Source organism: Hemitrygon akajei, chromosome 12 (assembly GCF_048418815.1).
Source record: "Hemitrygon akajei chromosome 12, sHemAka1.3, whole genome shotgun sequence".
In the NCBI taxonomy this organism is placed as follows: domain Eukaryota; kingdom Metazoa; phylum Chordata; class Chondrichthyes; order Myliobatiformes; family Dasyatidae; genus Hemitrygon; species Hemitrygon akajei.
The window spans coordinates 48,071,276-48,086,384 of NC_133135.1; the positions used below are offsets into that span (position 1 = coordinate 48,071,276).

General features: G+C 38.8%; 1 long non-coding RNA gene across 2 annotated transcripts in view; it reads right to left on the reverse strand.

Annotated features, from left to right (window-relative positions):
* Positions 1 to 6,143: 6,143 nt before the first annotated feature.
* The window catches only part of LOC140736980 (uncharacterized), a 42,048-nt gene continuing 33,082 nt past the window's right edge, over positions 6,144 to 15,109 (reverse strand). Inside the window, exons 2-4 of one of the 2 annotated variants that reach the window (XR_012101040.1) lie at positions 9,926 to 10,090; positions 8,674 to 8,829; positions 6,144 to 7,454 (exon numbers count right to left, since the gene is read on the reverse strand). This is a non-coding gene — a long non-coding RNA (uncharacterized lncRNA). Of the gene's footprint in view, positions 7,455 to 8,673; positions 8,852 to 9,925; positions 10,091 to 15,109 lie in introns of both variants that reach the window. The other variant, XR_012101039.1, reaches the window with a different exon arrangement.

The window sequence follows — 15,109 nt, forward strand, 5'->3', positions numbered from 1 at the left end:
TGCAGTCTTGCACACCAATATGGAGCCAATATTAAATAATTAGTTTTCTCTGTCTGTAACAGAACAGTCCAGGTCACCCATCTGTTAAATTCGCTGTTTTTCTTTCTTTTGTACACAGCCTGACCTGATGGACATGTCCTGTAATCCTACATTTCACAACTTTAACATTCCTTTGACTATGCTCTCACTCCCCAGCTGGCCTCGGTTCATACCTTTTATGAACAAAGAACCATGTTCTTTCTCACTAATTGACCCCATTAACCCATTGACCAGATGATCTTGTTCACAATTTAACCCCAGGGCAACATTGACCTCACCCTTTTAGAGATGTTCCCTTTGTCCAATATCTTCCCTGACGTCTCCCCCATAGCTTAACACTAACATGTTTTATCTCCCCAGTTCTGACAATGGGTTTTTGACCCAAAACTTCAACTCCCTTTCTTTTTCTAAGTATGCTACCTGACCTGCTGAGTTTTTCTTTACTGTTTTTACTTCATAAACATTTTGGAACTGGTATCTAAATTGAGAGAGCTGTCCCATTGGCTTAACAAGCTACATCCTGATATAGTCATCCTCACAGAATTGCATCTTACAGAAGTGCCAAAATTCTCGAGCAATATCCTTACAATTATCCTGTCCCTTCACTAGAACAGAGTCACCAGACTCATGTTCTCAGTGGTATAAAGTGGAAGAAAAGGTCCTGGGACTCCGCAACAATCATTTCAGACTCCTTGAAGTTTCATGGCATCAAACCAAATGCGGGCTAAAATATTTTCTGATGATTACCACCTACCGTCCTTTCTCAGCCATTGAATCATTGCTTCTTATATTGAACACTTAGAAAAAGCATTAAAATTAACAGGGGATCAGAATGTAATTAGAGTGGGAGTCTTAAATCTTTCACTAGATTGTCTCCTGGAGAGATGAAAAGATTGGTGTATAAGAAAATGTTGAGCAAGTTGAGTCTATTCTCATTGAATGAAAGGTAAACTGGATGACTTGACAAGGTAGAGATTGGAAGGATGTTAGAAGGAAAGTCTAAAACTCAACACTTCATCTGAATAAGCAGTAACCAACTTAAGGTGGAGATGAGAAGGAGCTTCTTTCCTCACACAATTTTGAGTCTCTGGATTTCACTGCCCACGAAGACCTGTGTGGAGGCTGAGTCATTAGGTAGCTTCAGAGTTAAGATAAGTATAATTTTATTCACTAAAATAGTCAGGAATTATGGTAATTGGGCAGCAAAGTGGAACTGCAGCCAAGACACGAACAGTCAAGATCTTAATAAACAGCAGAGCAGCCTCAAGAAGTGACATCACATAACTTACTCTTATTTCTTATATTATTAAATATTGCATTTTACTGCAAGAGGTGTACAGGAAAATTTAATAGTGTACCAAGGCAGAATTACTGCTTGAATTAAATATCAGGACCTAAACAGGTTATTCTGCATTTGTCTGTAAGAAATCATTGAAATCCACCTAATCTGAATTTTACTCACTCGTCCAAAAGGCCTAAGATTGCAGGAAGTTTGCTCTACCTTGTTAGCTCTAAACTTGGCTTCTCATTGGTTATCCTCACTGATGACAACTCATTGAATTGTTACTAAATTTATGTACAGTTTGGTACTTTAGTTCTGTAACTTGGCTCTTAGTACATCAGAGCTGCAAAACATCTTTCATTCAAATTATTGAAGACTGACAAATTTGAATCAATTCTTTTATAAAGGAATATATAAAATAAGAAGTGTAGGGTGTCCCTCTGAGCCCAAAAAGAACATGTGTTATCTACCTCTGCTCTATCCTGATACTGTATATCTGGATTTGCTTCCATAGATTTTCTAATTTTAAACAAATCAAGAACACAAGACCATGGAATAGTGGAATTAGCATCAATACAAATGTTTATTGAATCGTGGAGCAGGCTCAAGCGGTCTATTCCTGCTTCTCTTTTTTTCATGTTGTTTAAGGAACAAAAGCTACTTACTTTTACTGTACATAGTGCCTTTAATATAGTACTTTACTGAGATGAGAACTATGGATGGTGAACCCAAAGGAAGAATATTAAATGCAGTGAACTTTATCTGAACTAGATTTTGTGAAAAATAAGGCTTTGAAAAATCTGAACACTGGAGTTTAGGGTAGAATTTCAGGAAGAGGCAGTACATGTGACAGAAGAGAACAGAATCTGTAGCCCAAACAAGGCTAAGTTCAAATGAAAGTTCCAGAGGTGAGGAGATAAGCAAAATGACTGGGTCAAAAAGTCCTTTTCTTTTACCAAGCCACCCTTCTTTGGATCAGACTGAGATTTTCCTATCAACTTCAAAAAAAATTAACAGAGGTTCTTCTTTAGGACTTTCTGTGCTCTTTTATTGACAAAGTTTCTCACTTGTTTTATAATTTTGAACTCTGTGCTTCATTTTCCTCTTTTGTAACCAGCAGTTCATGTCTTACTCACAATGTTTCCCCTTTACTGACAATACTCAGTGACAGAATGGTACTAACTTCTGAAGAAAAAAAACATCTCCAATATAAATGTTTTCTTTCCTTAGAACAATTCTATTTAAAGCTGTTCCTTAACAAACACTGTTTTAATTGTAAAGCTAAATTTCCATTACTTAAACAAATGCCCCCATGAGGAAATCTTCCTAATCTTACATGAGGCCAGCTTTAAGTTAGGAGCCAGTGAGTAAATGTTTTTCTTCTTTGGGAAGTGACTTTTTAATTTTAAAGGAACATGAGTATACAATATTTTATTAGTGCTCTATCAAAATAAATAAGGTAATTAAAATATTTATTCTTTGAAGGGAAAATAGAGTATGGGTATTATAGCTAAGAAATGAATCTTGATTCAGATATGTGCAGAAAAAAAATAACGTAGCATGTTTTGAGCAAAATATACTCTTTATTTTGTCTTTACTTATATCAAGGCATTTAAGCAATATATTCAGCTTGTTGAAATATACTTTGCCATCAGAGTATTGATGTCATATTATCACAAGTTACACACATGTGCAACAGAAATGACTTGGGGAAAAGTCTCAACCTTAATTAAAATGCAACTTTATTTGTGTGGGGCTGCTTAATGATATTGGCACCAGAAACTGCATGGGGACCACCAGGGATTTGGAAAGCTGTGGTGTAGCCACATTGGCTTCTTCATGTGTGGTAAAGTAATTATTGTGGACAGGAATTTCCTGCTGGAAACACGTCCTCTGTTGTTCATACACTATGCATGTGCCATAAATAATTGTAGGTGTGTTGAAAGAAACCCAATGTATATCAGATGTGAGATGATCAAAATTTTCATACCCCTTCTCAAACAAATTTCCTCAGTTCAATTTTTGATAAGTTGCATGTTCAAGAGAATTTTCAGTGAACTTATAATCTCCAGAAGACAATAAAAGAAAAACATGCAGAACTTTTTGGTAACAGACTTGCACAGAAAATATGGTGTACATAAGTAAATGATAGAGTATAGTACAAACAATTCAAATGGAGCAGATTATGAATTGCTTAAATTGGTGTTCAATGGGATGTGAATAAGTCTACATCTGATTAAAGAGAGCGATGTTTGTGCCACTTAAATTTCATGCAATGATCATCATACATCATACACCAACTATCATTCCCTATTAGGTGCACCATCTACTCATTTGAAGTCATCACTGATCAGAAGCTGCTGTGGTGATGAAAGTAGAGGATGAGATCTCTGAGGTGGATGTTTCATCAATTACACTCAAAGGTCTCTAACTTCCTTCAAAACTTTTCTATCTGCCTCCATACACTACCCCCAAAGATTTTTCATCCCTCCTAAGGCTTACACCTCCTCTTCCCCACAAAGACTTGTTATACAATCATACACATTGGGGCTTTTGTACTATCTCGAATACAATGCAGTAATTCATACTTTGACAGCATCATACAACCATTCCTTCATTACAATATACATTAATGATTTAGATGAAGGGATTAAAAGTAACATTAGCAAATTTGCTGATGACACAAAGCTGGGTGGCAGTGTGAAATGTCAGGAGGATTTTATGAGAATGCAGGGTGACTTGGACAGGTTGGGTGAGTGGACAAATGTATGGCAGATGCAGTTTAATGTGGATAAATGTGAGGTTATCCACTTTGGTGGCAAGAACAGGAGGGCAGATTACTATCTAAATGGAGTCAAGTTAGGAAAAGGGGAGGTACAATGAGATCTAGGTGTTCTTGTACATCAGGCAATGAAAACAAGCATGCAGGTACAGCAGGCAGTGAAGAAAGCTAATGGCATGCTGGCCTTTATAACAAGAGGAATTGAGTATAGGAGTAAAGAGGTCCTTCTGCAGCTGTACAGGGCCCTGGTGAGACCCCACCTGGAGTATTGTATGCAGTTTTGGTCTCCAAATTTGAGGAAGGACATTCTTGCTATTGAGGGAGTGCAGCGTAGGTTCACAAGGTTAATTCCCAGAATGGCAGGACTGTCATGTGTTGAAAGATTGGAGTGACTGGGCTTGTATACACTGGAATTTAGAAGGATGAGCGGGGATCTGATTGAAACATGTAAGATTATTAAGGGATTGGACACACTGGAGGCAGGAAGCATGTTCCCGCTGATGGGTGAGTCCAGAACTAGAGGTCACAGTTTAAGAATAAGGGGTAGGCCAGTTAGAACAGAGATGCGGAAAAACTTTTTCACCCAGAGAGTGGTGGATATGTGGAATGCTCTGCCCCAGAAGGCAGTGGAGGCCAAGTCCCTGGATGCATTCAAGAGAGAGTTAGATAGAGCTCTTATAGATAGCGGGGTCAAGGGATATGGGGAGAGGGCAGGAACGGGGTACTGATTGTGTATGATCAGCCATGATCACAGTGAATGGCGGTGCTGGCTAGAAGGGCTGAATAGCCTACTCCAGTACCTACTGTCTATTGTCTATTGTCTATTATCACTGCGGAGGATCTGAGCAACAACATCAAGGCACAATAGTAATACCTAAATCAGGCTGCTGTCTATTGATTATAGTTCAGTGTTCAACACAATCTTATCCTCAGTTATAATCAACACGCTCCAAAACCTGAGCCTCTGTACCTTCCTCAACAACTGGGTCCTTGACTCCCTCACCAGGAGACCACACTTTGAGTGGATCGGAAATAACACTCCTCCTCACTGACAATCAACACTGGCACACCTCAAGGATGTGTGCTTAGCCTACTGCTCTACTTTCTCTATACCCATGACTGTGTGGCCAGGCACAGCTTAAATGCCATCTATAAATTTACCAATGCCTCAACTGTTGTCGGTAGAATTTCAGATGGTGACATGGAGCTGTACAGGAGTAAGATAGATCAGCTGGTTGGGTGATGTCACAGCAACAACCTTGCACTCAGTGTCAGTAAAATGAAGGAATTGATTGTGGATGTCAGGAAGGGGAAGTCAAAGGAACCACACCAGCCCTCATTGAGGGATGAGTGGTGGAAATGGTGAGCAGTTTCAAGTTCCAGAGTGTCAACATCTCTGAAGATCTATACTGAACACAACATATTGATGCATTTAAAAAGAGGGCAGGACAGCATCTTGGTATGTCACCCAAGACACTCACAAATTTCTACAGATGCATCATGAGAAGCATTGTAACCGGTTCTATCACCGTTTGGTATGGAAGGGCCACTGCACAGTATCAGAAAAAGCTGCAAAAAGTTGTAAAATCAGCCAGCTCCAACATGGGCACTAGCCTCCCTGGTGCTGAAGACTCCTTCAAAAGGTGATCCCTCAAAAAGCTAGCACCTCCATCATATGCGACATGTCCTCTTCTCGTTGCTACCATCAAGGAAGAGGTACAGGAGCCTGAAGAAACACACTCAGTGTTTCTGGAACAGCTTCATCCCCTCCACCATCAGATTTCTGAATGGATTATCAAGTCATGAACACTACCTCACTATCCTATTTTTGCTCTCTTTTTGTACTAACCAAATTTAATTTTTAATATATACTTCTTATTGTAATGTATAGTTTTTATTATTATTATTGTATATTGCAATGCACTGCTGCTGCAAAACAACAAATTTCACAAAATATGCCAGTGATATTAAACCTGATTCTGATTCTGAAGGGAGAACACTATTTCCCAGCCTCCCACAAATCACAAGCTATCCCTAGTTAAATGTTTATAGCCATTCTTTCATTATTCTTTAGTCAAGTTTTCTGTTTTCTTTACTTATTATGTCATCACAATAAGTACAGGCAGTAGAAGAAGCCCTACTAGTAATTTCTCGGAGCAGTTTCAGATGAGTACTTTTGTTAACACTGTTAGATCAATTATCAATAAAGAAATGGAATGAATTAACACAATGCACAAGACATTGTTGGTATATGAAGTGAGTAAACAGAACGAATAGAACATAGAATTTAAAGTAAATGAAAAATATGTGATTGTGAATTTGGAATTTGACAGATTAATCTTCTATAGTTTCAATAATTTTGGAGGATATCATGATAGGCTATTCCCATTGATCTGAAATTCTAAAAAATGTTTTCTTTTCCTTTCACATCAGCATAAGTTTAACATTATTTTTGTCACTTCCCTCAATATTTTAATATTTCAAATGACAGCAAGATCAAATCATCACCTGAATTCACAATAACTCAGGAAGAACAAATTTATTCAAGCCAATCCCACTGAGATGGTATATTTGATTTTCATAATTTCCCTTCTACAACCAAGCACTTAGTTCAGATATCAATGAATTGCAAATGCTGAATTAAAATATTACATTCATAAAACTAGCTTTTCATTCCAGGTATAAGAATTAAACCAAGCCATACTTTAGTTCAAAATTATGCTTTCATTGTACTTCACTTCAGTATGAAAATTTCAATCTCTTGCCACAGACAATGTTACCTTCATAGTTCAAAATATGAGGTAACCAAAATATGTCCAAAAGTTGAGCAGAGTAAATTCTTCTTTCTGCTTTGTTACTTGTCATGATGTCTTTCAATTTAGAGAATGGCAGCATAGAACTTTGACTAAACTTTAACTGCTGGATTTTTTTCCAATCACAAAATGCCAGCAATTTTGGTTTTACAGCCCTGAGCAACATTGATTTTGCTTCTCTTTATCAGACACTGCCTAATCGGTTGAGTGCCCTTCATATTCACAATATTAGTGGCCAAACCTTTAACTTCAGAGATGCAGAAAATCGTTTGGAATTCACCACCCAAGGGGCTGTGGAAACCAACTAGCTGGGTGTATTCAAGAAGTGGTTGATAGGATATTGAGGGAATCAAAGGACAGCTGCAGAAAAATGATGACAAGGTACATGACTTTATGCGAGGCAGCTCAAGAGGCCAAATGGCCTTCATCTGCTATTTTATCATTTTCTTTTGTTGTTCGGCATTTTCTTTTTGTCAGATTTCCAGCTTCTGCTGTAATTTGCTTCTGAACTTTTCAGCAGTTGCTTTTCCTTCTCTATCTGAAAATAAAAAAACAACACATAAGAAAGGCGGATGCATCATACAAGAACTATGATGAAAATAACATCCTTGTATGCAACTGTTCTTTTTCGCCATTACCCACATAACATTGTTGGCCTAATATTCTCTCTAAAAGCTTCAGAGACACTCCCTATAAGATAAGAACTACAGCACTTTTAAAAAAAAGCCTTGGCTAAACAACTTTGTTACTATCTCTTAAATTCTCAAATCCCAGCCAATTTAATAAATATTCCAGACCAGTCCATAAACTGAATTGAGTGGATTTTGTTCTTATGTCAAAACACTGGCTCAAGGCAGGACTGGTTGTAGTATTTACGGCGTCCCTGGCCCTGTCCTTAGATCCTCTACAGATCAGCTGGTGAGGGTATTTGCAGACATTCTTAACCTCTCTCTGCTTCAGTCTAAGGTTCACACTTGCTTTAAGAAGACTGCTATCACCCCAGTATTTAAGATAAACAAGGTAGCATGCCTTAATATTTACTACCTGTTGGCTCTGACAATTGCCATCATGAAATATTTCAAGAGGCCAATCATGGCACACATTAATTCCTGTGTACAATACAACCTTGACCTAGTGCAATTTGCCTACTGCCAAAACAGGTCTACAGTGGAGGCCACTAGCCCTACACTCATCTCTGAAGTAAAGCAGCCTATGTTAAACTATTGCTTACTGACTACAGCTCTGCCTCCAATAAAATAATTCCAAAGAAATTCATCTCCAAACTCCTAAACCTGAGAAGCATCCTGTCCCTTTGCAAGTGGATTCTTGATTTCCTGACCACCAAACTGCAAGCAGTAAGGGTATGCAATAACATCTCTGCCAACACTTGCTCACAAGGTTCCATAAATCAATTTGCAGATGACACCACCATAGTGAGCCGCATCTCAAATAGTTGTGAGTCAAGAGTAAAGGAAGGAGATAGAGTCTCGAGTGGCATTTTGTCTAGACAACATTTCCCTCAATGTGGTCAAAAGGGCTGGTCACTGACTGTCAGAATGGGGGTGATGCACATGCTCCTACATACATCAACAGTGCTGAGGTTAAGAGGCCTGAGAGTTCCAAGATCATAGGAGTGAACAACACCAATAGCCTGTTCTGGTCCAGTCACATTGACACCATGGTCAGGAAAGGTCATTAGTGCTTCTGCTTCCTCAGGAGACTGTATAACAATTCGGCATGCACCCTTTAATCCTCACCAATTTGTATTGATGCTCCGTAGGCAGCATTGACCGGCTGGTGGCGTAGTGGCATCAGCGCCAGACTTCAGGGCAAAGGCTCCCGAGTTCGAATTGGCCGGCTCCCTTGCATGCTTTCCATCCGTGCTGGGTTGAGCGTTGAGGTAGCAACTCGGCCTCGTAAAAACAAGAAAGCCTGCTAAAAAAGCACCATCATGATGGCATCCCAATGACCCCACTTGGAGTTAAGGGCTTTCCTCTTCTCCATTGATAGCATGCTAACCAGATGCATCATGGGAATTGTTCTATCCATGATTGCAGGAATGGTGTGGACAACAGCTCTGCACATCACAGGAATCACCCTCCCCAGTGTGGACTCTGTCTGCACTTCTCACTGCCTCAGTAAAGCATTAAGCATAATCAAAGATCCCACCCTCTCCAGATATTCTCTCTTCCCATTGAGCAGCACTTACAAAAGCCCGAAAGCATATACCACCAGCCTCAATGACACCTTCTATTCTGCTATTATAAGACTATTGAATGTTTCCCTGGCATGATAAAACGGACTTAACATCACTGTGACCTTGCATCATACTGTGTACCTGCACTGTAACACTTCATTCTGCACTACCTCAGCACACACTTGTAATGACTTGATCCATATGGATGGTATGCAGGACCATTTTCTTACTGTACCTCAGAACATGTGACAATAATAAATCAGATTACCAAAGTTTTCCATTTTTAGTAAGGAAAATCCAGGAAAAGTCCCATAACTGAGTGAGGTAAGTTATAATCCACAGCATACTCAGATTGAGATAAAAGAATCCAATATCATGCTAAACCTTCGATGATATTGTTTTATGTTTGTCATTATACTGCTCTCATTTTTATTCATTTCTTGTGATTGCAACATACTGTTGTACTTGTATGCTAAAATCTGTCATAATTTTCTTTTAGGAAACATGACCTGGTTGTTTCTAACACAATTTAAATGCAAGCAGACTAACTGTGCTCAGAATAAACACTAAACATATTCCCAGAAAAACATCACTGTAAATCAGGCAGCATCCAGATGACACTTCAATGTTGTTTTTCATTTGCTGAATAATTATGGCAATAGTTTTCAACCAAGCAAAAGCCTTCGGGGATTTTCAATAACTTTCCACTTAACAACATTTTCAAAATAAATGGACCAGAGCACTTGGCTGAGATTTGGTAACTAGACCAGTTAATGGCATAACTACAGTGCTGTAGCTCCCAATGAACATACCAAATCGAGGACTATCAGTGTCTGCTTCTTCCTCATTGGGTGGATCCAGAGTGACTGCTTCCACCGTTGCCCTATTCACACTCAGGTGATCCAAATATTGGTCATTAATACCAGGGCAAAATAACTGTAGACTGGAAATATGAGGACATGCAGGCCAGGTAGTATCTGTGGAAAGAGAAATGGAATTGGTATTTCAGATCATTTAATAAGAACTAGAAATAAAACAAGTTCTAAGGTGCAGAGAAAGGATAAGGTGGGAGAATGGAACAAATGGGGAAATTTGTAAAAGGGTGAAAGCCAAAATATATAAAATAACAAAAGGATTGAAAACACAAGGTCATGGTAACGGGCTACAGAATGTACAATTGAGAATGCCAAATAATTAACTGAAATTACCAAAGGTATGTACAGTAGATGCTGAAAGTAGAAATAAAAATGTGAGAAATTTTGATTGGCTTAAATTTCTGAATGCAAAGTTGAAACTTAAAATCTGCAATTTCTGTCAGAAATTTCTCTCTCCTCCTCTCTCTCTTACCCTCTCTCCCTCTCCCCTCTCTCTCCCTGTCTCTCTTACCTCTCTGTCCCTCTTTCTCTCTCTGCCCTGCCGCTCTCTCTCTCTCTCTCTCTCTCTCTCACTCTCTCTCTCTCTCTCTCTCTCTCTCTCTCTCTCTCTCTCTCTCTCTCTCTCTCTCTCTCTCTCTCTCTCTCTCTCTCTCTCTCTCTCTCTCTCTCACTGTCAACTGTGACCTATCATAATGGAGTCAGGGGAAGTATTGTCTGGCTAGTCCTACCGGAATCTGTATGTTAGATTTCATCAATAGTTTGTTCTTCTTTGTTGAAGTCTGAAACACTCACAGTCCTTAAGTTTGCCATTTCATCTAACTCCTCTATGGGTCTAACAGCATTCTTCATTTATTTTATTGACCACTTCTCCTTTTCATTTTAGCATCAGACAGAAATATATAACTGTTACAGTTCCTGCATACATTCTTTAAACAAGAGCCAATTGTCACTGTGTTTCAACAACTCCCTCAAGACTAACTTTAGGACTGACAAACTCGAGGACGTGATATTAATGATAGCTTACTTCTTATTTCTGGTATTATATAATACGGTATCATTACAGGTATGTTATTGACTGGTCTCCTGAAACCTGCGTTATTCAACATGAGATTGAATCTCATTATGGCATTCACCAAAATTAAATTTAAGTAATTAAGCAAAATCAGGCATAGAAAACTAGTATCAGTGATAGTGACAATGAAACTGTGGTATTGTTATAAGAACCCATCTGGTTCACAAATGTCTATCAAGCAAAGAAATATGTTATCCTTACCGTTTGAACTATCAGTAACTCCAAACTCATCAATGTGGTTGGCTGTTAACTGACCTCAAAAATAGCCTAAAGGCTGTTTAGTCATTGAGAAAAGATGCAGGTCTTTCTGAGTACGCACACATCCTGTTACTGGATAAAGACTAACTCCATTATCACCATGGTAATTTTACTTTTTCATAGATGAAGTTACAGTATCTAATTAACGACAATGTTTTTTTCTTTAACTTTCATTTCTACATCAAGTTATTTAGGTTTAGGCTCATGGTATATCACTATGTGGCAAAATATGGTGGGAGGATTTCTATTAAATTTAGTCCAGTGTTCTAGTGCTTTTCTGAAAATGTGTTGTACAGTGATAGGTACCGTCTGTCAAATTAGGGATAAATTTGAGTCTGCACCTGCCTGCTCAGGTATTGCCAACAATATCCCACAGAAATTCTCACAGAAAGTCTCAGAAAGGCAGCGTCCATTATTAAGAACCTCCAGCACCCAGGGCATGTCTTCTTCTCACCGTTACCATCAGGAGGTACAGAAGCCTGAAGGCACACACTCAGCGATTCAAGAACAGATTCTTCCCCTCTGCCATCTGATTCCTAAATGGACATTGAATTTTTGGACACTACCTCACTTTTTTTTTATATACTGTACAGTATTTCTGTTTTTGTACTTTTTAAAAATCAATTCAATATACATATACTGTAATTGATTTATTTGTTTATTTGTTATTATTATTTTTATTTTATTATTTTTTTTCTCTCTCTGCTAGATTATATATTCCATTGAACTGCTGCTGCTAAGTTAACAAATTACAAGTCACATGCCGGTCATAATAAACCTGATTCCGATTCTGATTCGAAGAAAAAAGTGGCAATTTGTATCACAGTTAAAACTTAAACTTCAACTTATATGATCAGACAATGTCAGTTAGCCATTATCATTTGTTGTTTAATGTTTTATTGTTATCTGTGAATTTGCTGCCATGTTTCCTACCTTACGTGAAGGATACAGCCCTGTCCATCACAGGCAAAGCAATTGAGCACATCTACACGGAGCACTGTCACAACAAAGCAGCATCCACCATCAAGGATCCCCCACCATTCAGGCCATGCTCTCTCCTTACTGCTACCATCAGGCAAGAGGTACAGAAGCCCTAGGTCCTCAGGCAGCCTGCAGGAAAGAAGTCATCTCTCTGACACAGTGGTGTCAAGAAAGCAACCTCTCCCTCAATGTCGCAAAAACAAAGGAACTGGTGGTGGACTGCAGGAGGAATGGAGACAGGCTAACCCCTATTGACATCAATGAATCTGGAGTTGAGAGGGTGAACAGTTTTAAGTTCCTCGGTATCCACATCACCGAGGATCTCACATGGTCTGTACATTCTGGCTATGTGGTGAAAAAAGCACAACAGCGTCTCTTTCACCCCAGACGGTTGAAGAAGTTTGGTATGGGCCCCCAAATCATAAGAACTTTCTACACGGGCACAATTGAGAGCATCCTAACTGGCTGCATCACTGCCTGGTATGGGAACTATACTTCACTCAATCGTAGGACTCTGCAGAGAGTGGACAGCCCAGTGCATCTGTAGATGTGAACTTCCCACTATTCAGGACACTTACAAAGACAGGTGTGTAAAAAGGGGCCGAAGGAACATTGGGGACCTGAGTCATCCCAACCACAAAGTGTTCCAGCTGCTACCATCTGGGAAACAGTACCGCAGCATAAAAGCCAGGACCAACAGGCTCTGGGACAGTTTCTTCTAACAGGCCATCAGACTGATTAACTCATGCTGACACTACTGCATTTCAATGTTATATTGATTGTCCTGTTGTACATACAGTTTATTACAAATTACTATAAATTGCACATTGCACATTTAGACAGAGACGTAAAGATTTTTACTCCTCATGTATATGAAGGATGTAAGTAATAAATCAATTCAATTCAATTCAAACTCCACTAGCACCAGAAACAGGTGTGGATAACTTCGCTCACCATAGTTTTGAACTGATTCTACAACCTATGGACTCACTTTCAAGGACTCTGAAACTCATGTTATCTGTATGTTTTTCTATTTGCATAATTTTGCACATTGCACATTGGTTTTGCTTTTGCACATTGGTTGTTTACTGATCTTTGTCTAATTATAGATTTTCATAAATCTTATTGTATTTCTTTATTTTTCTGTAAATGACTGCGAGAAAAAGGATCTCAAGGTAGTATATAGATATACATACATACATTGATAATAAATTTTACTTTCATTTTGACATTACATTACCAGCATTTCAAATGTACATTAGGTATAATCCTCTACTGGCTGCTCTAGATTATGAAAGGTGTTTTTTATATATTAATTTATGGAATGTGGGCATCAATCCAAGCCAACCGTTTATTGCTTATCCGTACTTGCCTTTCTTGAGCCATTACAGTCTTTCTAACAAAGGCACTGCCATATTGTATTTGGGTAGTGAGTTCCAGGGAACGCGGACCCAGAAATACTGCAGGGACTGGAATATATTTTCAGTTCAGGATGGGAGGTAAATCCAATTCCTTTTATTTAAGGATGTGGGGTATACAATAACTTCTATTTGTTACGATGTACTGTATATCAACTGCTGTGTTAATTAGATATTTGTACAGATGGCAATAGCCAGATTTTTCTGAGCACGGGCTGTACAAAGCCATAACATCAGTGAAGAACTGTATCCAGGGAAAAGAGCTAACCTTATGTGCAAAAGGAAACTTTGGAAAAACACAGCAGGTAATGATTTTTTTAATTACACTATTCATGTTTTCTGAAAAAAAATCAAACCACCCAGCTCCTCAATTGTCAATGAACTATGTCAGAGTTGGAGTATTATTCATTTTAGTGGACGCGTTCTTGTGTGGTCTGTTTCAGAGGAGGCTTCTGCAGTCAAGTGCTACTAAAATTATTGCTAACCATCATCTTTTGCCATCTTCTCTCAAATTCTGCAATTTTTCTCATGTGTAACCCGGATGCAGCTTCAATAACAAGATCGTGTTATTACTTAACAGTAATTACAGGTGAAATTTTGCTATACCAATAGAATTCATGTAACTTCATTCATCCACGATAGCATCGCAATTAGCATGACACTATTACACCTCCCGCTGTTCCCAAGTTCGGAATTCAACTCTGGGCCGTTTGGAAGGAACTTGTACGTTTTTACCCATGAACCACATGGGGTTCCTCCAGGTGCTCTGGTTTTCTCCCATGATTTGACTTTAACTGAATTAACTTTATTACTTCCATCCTTCATATACTTGAGGACTGAAAACCTTTAAGTTACATCTTCGTCTAAATGTGCAATGTGCAATCTATAGTAATTTGTAATAAATAGTATGTACAACATGACAGTCAATATAACTTATCAATACAATTGCATTTGCGAGAATTAATCAGATGATGGCCTGACGGAAGAAGCTGTCCCGGAGCCTGTTGGTCCTGGCTTTTATGCTGCGGTACCGTTTTCCAAATGGTAGCAGCTGGAACAGTTTGTGGTTGGGGTGATTTGAGTCCCCAATGATCCTTCGGGCATTCTTACACACCTATCTTTGTAAATGTCCTGAATAGTGGGAAGTTCACATCTACAGATGCGCTGGGCTGTCCGCACCACTCTCTGCAGAGTCCTGCGATTGAGGGAAGTACAGTTCCCATACCAAAGATGTGCCGGTTACTAGGCTAATTGGTCATTTTAAATTGACCTCTACTTAGGCTAGGGTTTAATATGCGGGCTTCTGGACAGTGCAGTTCATTGGGGTGTATGGGCCTGGTCCGTGTTGTATCTCTAAATAAAAATGTTTAAAAACTTATCCTGATGTTCTAA